Source organism: Neofelis nebulosa, chromosome 2, assembly GCF_028018385.1.
Source record: "Neofelis nebulosa isolate mNeoNeb1 chromosome 2, mNeoNeb1.pri, whole genome shotgun sequence".
Taxonomy (NCBI): domain Eukaryota; kingdom Metazoa; phylum Chordata; class Mammalia; order Carnivora; family Felidae; genus Neofelis; species Neofelis nebulosa.
In genome coordinates this window covers 118,016,224-118,022,223 of record NC_080783.1, presented here as the reverse complement: position 1 = coordinate 118,022,223, position 6,000 = coordinate 118,016,224, and positions in this window count along the sequence as shown.

The following is a 6,000-nucleotide window of genomic DNA, read 5'->3' as shown; positions in this document are numbered from 1 at the left end:
TCACTTTATCATCCATAAATAATGGTTATTATATTGTTTTCAGAGATTTTCTTTTTATTGAATCAAAATGTCTCTCACTTCTGCTCATAAATCCAAATGGTTCCCTCCAGAGCTACCCTAAGTCTACTCTTTATTCTATATAGCAGCCCTTTGAGTATTAAAAGGCTCTTTACATCCTCCATAGGCCTTCTTTTCTCTGGGATTCTGTGAATACCCCTTATTCCTTGGCCGTGACTTCATGGCTTCTCACCCTGGACCCCAGCCAATCTGTCAATGTCTCTCTTAAAATCAAGGGCCTAAAAGGGAAGCTTTAAAGTGAGGGAATTGTTCTATATCTTGAGTGTGCACGTGGCTATGTAATTGTCTAAAATTACCAAATTTCAGGGGCACCTGGGTGGCTCAGCTGGCTAAGCAACATACTTCAGCTCACACCATGATCTTGCGGTTTGTGAGTTCGAGCCCCACGTCAGGCTCTATGCAGACAGCTCAGAGCCTGGAGCCTGCTTCGGATTCTGTGTCTCCGTCTTGCTCTGCCCCTCCCTCACTTGCACTCTGTCTCTCTATCTCTCAGAAATAAACAAATGTTAAAAAAAATTTTTTTTAGGGGCGCCTGGGTGGCTCAGTCGAGTGGCGTCCGACTCAGCTCAGGTCATGATCTCATGGTTTGTGAGTTCAAACCCTGCGTCAGGCTCTGTGCTGACAGCTCAGAGCCTGGAGCCTGCTTCGGATTCTGTGTCTCCCCCTCTCTCTGCCCCTCCGCTGCTCATGCTCTGTCTCTCTGTGTCTCAAAAATAAATAAAACATTAAAAAAAATTTTTTTTAATTTTTTTTAATTACCAAATTTCATCAACCTATCCATGTAAAATAGGTGAATTGCACTGCATGGAAATAATACTTTCACTGTTAAGGAGCCTAAGTCGGTAATGTTTATTCTTGAAACTTCTAAAATAAAAAAAGTTGGACAAAAATAAAATAAAGACAGCCCTCCCATTGGCATGTATATTAACCAGGAGACTTCTCAGACTTGCCCTTTACCCCAGCACTATGAAGAAATTGCCACAAGCCTTGAGACTGGAAATAGAAAATGCAGAGAAATGCAGAGAAAGTTTTGGCTCAAAATCAAATAGAAACAAACAATTATTTTTTTAAGCAACAAAACCCTTTCCCAGTGGAATGTTGGTTGAACAGAATGAGGTTTGCTCTCACTAAAACTTGAATTTTAAAAGCTCTCATGCCTGTAAATGGATATGATCTGATTAACGCAAAGCAGTCTTTTTACTGATTACTTAGATCTAGACGTTAATGAGAAGAGAAAATAACATCTATTATGTGACTGTTAAGCCTTTATATCTATGATTCTGTTTAACTCTCAGCCCAACCCTTTGAGACACTGTCTCCATTTAACAGATAAGAAAAGCCTAGACTCACCTGGTCAATTATCCTGCCCAAGATGACTCGGTTCAGAAGGACTAAGGAGCCTGTCTGTGAGTGTCACTGCGCCTGTTGGATAAGGGACAGTCCGGGGAGGGACTGAGCTTTCCTTGTCTAGGGGTATGGTATGCCAATGGAGGCTGATGGTTCTGTATCTTGTTACAGAGAGATATCCCGCACCTCTGGGGAGCTCTGAGTAGGTGTAGGGGGAAGGAGTAGACCTCTAGTAGATGTGGGTCTTCCAGCTTGGGTCTCTTCCAGCTTGGAGTTTCTGTGACCCTAAACACCATGGATCGAAGACAACAGTGTCATGAGGGTGTGCAGGATAAGCCTGGTGTGTGGGTAGAAGGGCATGAAGGTAAGAGGTGCGAGTGTGGGCTTTGGAATATGGAGCATGGAACCCATGAATAGTTCTGTATTTTTTTTTTCTTGCGAGCTCAAGTTTGGCCTTTATCTATCGGATAGATAGATAGCAGCCCAGGTGGAGGGTCTGTTTTTGTTTTTGTGAGGCAGCACCCCTCCATACCGCTAGGATGAGGAAGAAAGCCGCTAACAACCTGGGGCCAATGTTGGTGTTTCTAGACCATGCAAAGCGTTCACCCCAGCTACAACCCCAGCCCCTTCTGAAAGCAAATCTATGGGAATTCACAGGAGGAAATTCTTTCTTCTTCCCAGAGTGCAGGCCAAGATAGATGGTTTCCTTGCTCTCCCTGATTGGGTTTTCCCTGTTCTGTTTTTACACTAAATAGGTCCCTCTTCATCATACTTATATCTTATGTTTTTAAATTATTTTCTGTCTCTCATCCACCACAATATAAATTCCCGGGGTCAGGGATCTGTATTTGTCACAGCATCCCAAGTACCTGGGATAGAAGTCTAAATTACAGCAAGCTTTCAAAAAATGGAATCTCATTCTGCCAGCATGACTGGCTTGTATCCCACCCTTTCGTTGAGAATGTAACTTTTTGAGGGTCTCCGTCCCTAGGTCCTCTCTCCTATCCCAAAGTGACTCTGTGAGGACAAACCGCTTACTTAACTGTTGTTTCAGCTTCCTCTTCACTTCTGGACCTTAGAGACCTCCTTCCTTCTTTCCCTCCAAGTTTAGCTATCTATTGAAAAAGAATTTGATACATGTATTTTTTAATGTTTTTTTTAATTTTTTTTAACGTTTATTTATTTTTGAGACAGAGAGAGACAGAGCATGAACGGGCGAGGGTCAGAGAGAGAGGGAGACACAGAATCTGAAACAGGCTCCAGGCTCTGAGAAGTCAGCACAGAGCCCGACGCGGGGCTCGAACTCACGGACCGCGAGATAGTGACCTGAGCCGAAGTCGGACGCTCAACGGACTGAGCCACCCAGGTGCCCCTAATGTTTATTTATTTTTGAGGGAGAGAGAAAGAGCACGAGATATTAACAATCTCATAAGATATTTTGGAGACTTAAGTAAGAAGACATTTGTAGATCATCCAGAACCTGGTAAATACTCAGTGTATACTAACATTATTACTATTGTTTTTGTAAGTTATGCCCTCTTGATTTATGGGCACACATTGTACAAATGAGCTTATGCAAATAAACGGGCTGGGAGTACACCATGGGCAACTCAGGAGTTCATGATGTTTGGGGGCATTATGGATAGCATTCTTGCCCACCCACAACACAGCATTCTGTGCAACCGGTCAGAAACAAAAAAGTACAAAGACCTCCAGGGCTTCCCAATACTTTTTCCCATCGTATCACACAGAGAAATTGATAATAGTTGTCTAGTTCACTAGGGGATGAAGCCCTTCAAAGCTGGAGTGACTCACAATGGGCCAGCTGCCCCAAGCCTTCCCAGACTCCTCAAAGTTTAAAGGGATTGATACTTTGCCACACCATGAGGAAACTATAAAACATTATTGGGAGCAACTAAAGAAAACTTAAGTGAATGAAGATCATACCATACTCATGGATTGAAACTTCAACTCTGTAAAGATGTTCATTCCCCCCAAACTGATCTACAGATTTTTTTTTTTTTTAGTTTATTTATTTTGAGAGAGAGAGACAGAGAGAGAGTGCATGCATACATGGGCACACACACAAGCAGGAGAGGAGCAGAGAGGGAAGGGGAGAGAAAGAATCTCAAGTAGGTCCACACTGTCAGTACAGAGCTGGACATGGGGCTCGATCCTACAAACCGTGAGATCATGACCTGAGCTGAAACCAAGAGTCAGACGCTTAACCGACTGAGCCACCCAGGCGCCCCGATCTACAGATGAATGTATTTCCAATCAAACTTCCCACAGGGCATGTTTGTTTATTTGTTTGGTTGGGTTTTTTGGTGGAAGTTGACAAGCTAGTTCCAAAAAATAAAAATAAGGAAGCGTAACAAGACAGGAGAGTGACAGTAATTACTACAATCTGGCATGGGCACAAGATAGACAAATGGGCCAACGGAATTGTTGAGAAACCCTCCACACAGACCAATACAAATAAAAACAGTTGATTTATGACAAAGAACAGAGGGAAAGGTTGGTCTTCAATAAATTATTCTGGTGTATTCTTCTTGGTTCTGATTTATTGCTGTCACTATATTTGTGAGATCTATCCATGGTGCTCAGTGTAGCTATAGTACATTTGTTTTCATCCTGGGGTTCCACTTATGTACGTAAGGCCCAAATATCAGGCAGGACTTAGGGTGATGTCTCTTAGGTGGTAACACACTCTCCTGACTTCCGGGATGCTGACAAGATTCCAGCTCTTGAACTGAGTGGTGGTTACACAGGTGTGTACGATTAAAGATTGAGCTCTGCATTTTGCTTTTATGCATTTTTCCTATATATATGTTTCATGATCACTAAGGTTAAGAAATAAGAAATTTTAAAAGTTATGACATGTGTAAGGCACACTGGGGTAAACAGAGAAAGCTCTTCTTTTTTTTTTTTTTAAATTTTTTTTTTTCAACGTTTTTTATTTATTTTTGGGACAGAGAGAGACAGAGCATGAACGGGGGAGGGGCAGAGAGAGAGGGAGACACAGAATCGGAAACAGGCTCCAGGCTCCGAGCCATCGGCCCAGAGCCTGACGCGGGGCTCGAACTCACGGACTGCGAGATCGTGACCTGGCTGAAGTCGGACGCTTAACCGACTGCGCCACCCAGGCGCCCCCAGAGAAAGCTCTTCGAGGCTGCAAGTGACCTACCCTGAGGGTGTCAGCTGCCCTTGGTCCTGCCTGCTCTGTAAAAAATTGGAAGGGATCAATACCTTGGCATCACCTCTACATCCTGGTCAGAATCTTTTTTTTTTTTTTTAATGTATTTATTTTTGAGAGACAGAGTGAGACAGTGCGTGAGTGAGGGAGGGACAGAGAGAGAGGGAGACACAGAATCCAAAGCAGGCTCCAGGCTCTGACCTGTCAGCACGGAGCCCGACGTGGGGAAACTCCACACCCATTAAACCACAACTGCCCATTTTCACCTGCCCCCCGCCCATGACAACCACCATTATTCTCGGTCTTTATGAATGTGATTACTCTAGGTACCTCAGATAAGTGAAACCATACGGTACGTTTTATTGTGACTGGCTTATTTCACTCAGCGAATGTCCTCAAGTTCATCCACATTGTACAGCACGTGTTGGAATCCCCTTCCTTTTTAAGGCTGAGTGACACTGCACTGCGTGCACACACATTTTATTTACCCACATTTTATTTATCCATTCATCTGGTGATGAATTTGTTACTCCCACCTTTTGACTCTTGTCAGTAATGCTGTTATGAGCATGGGTGTCCGAGTATCCGTTCAAACCCCCACTTTCAATTCTTTGGGATGCATGTACCCAGAAGTGGTATTGCTGGATCATATGGTGGTTTTATGTTTAATTTTCTTCAGGAACCACCATACCGTTTTCAGCCGCAGCTGCGCCATTTTACATTCCCACCAATAGCATGCAGGCTTCCGATTTCCCCACATCCTCACCGTCACTTGCTATTTCTCGGGGTTTTTTGATAATGGTCATCCCAATGGGCACAAGGGGACGTCTCATTTGATTTGCATTTCTCTAAAGATGAACGCAGCATCTTTTCACGTGTTTATTGACCTTTTGCATATCTCCTTTGGAGAAACATCTGTTCAAGTCTTTTACCCATTTTTTAATCCGCTCATTTCATTTTGTGTTGTTGAGTTGTACGGCCTCAATTTTTTGACTAGGAAACAAAGACCCAGAGAAGGGAAGTGACCAAGCCAAGGCCACCCCAGGTTCATAGCAGAGCCATGGCTACGACCCACCGCTTTTGTCTCCAAGGCCAAGGCCCTTTTCTACTACACCCATCTGCCTGGCTCAGTGCAAGTTTCCAGCCTCCCTCCCTCACACTTGAGGTCCATCCCCAATAGCCCCAATTTTCACTCCAACTTCAGATCTGCCTACCCCTGTCTTACCTTGTCTTTTTAGTAGCTCATTAACTTGGAGCCTGGAATTTTAAGCTCCAGTGGGTTTCTGTCCCTGTCCTGAGTCCATGTTTATGACAGTCCCCTCCTTTGACTACCCAGGTGACCCTGGCCTCATCCTGCACCCGAAGAGGCAGTCCGCATA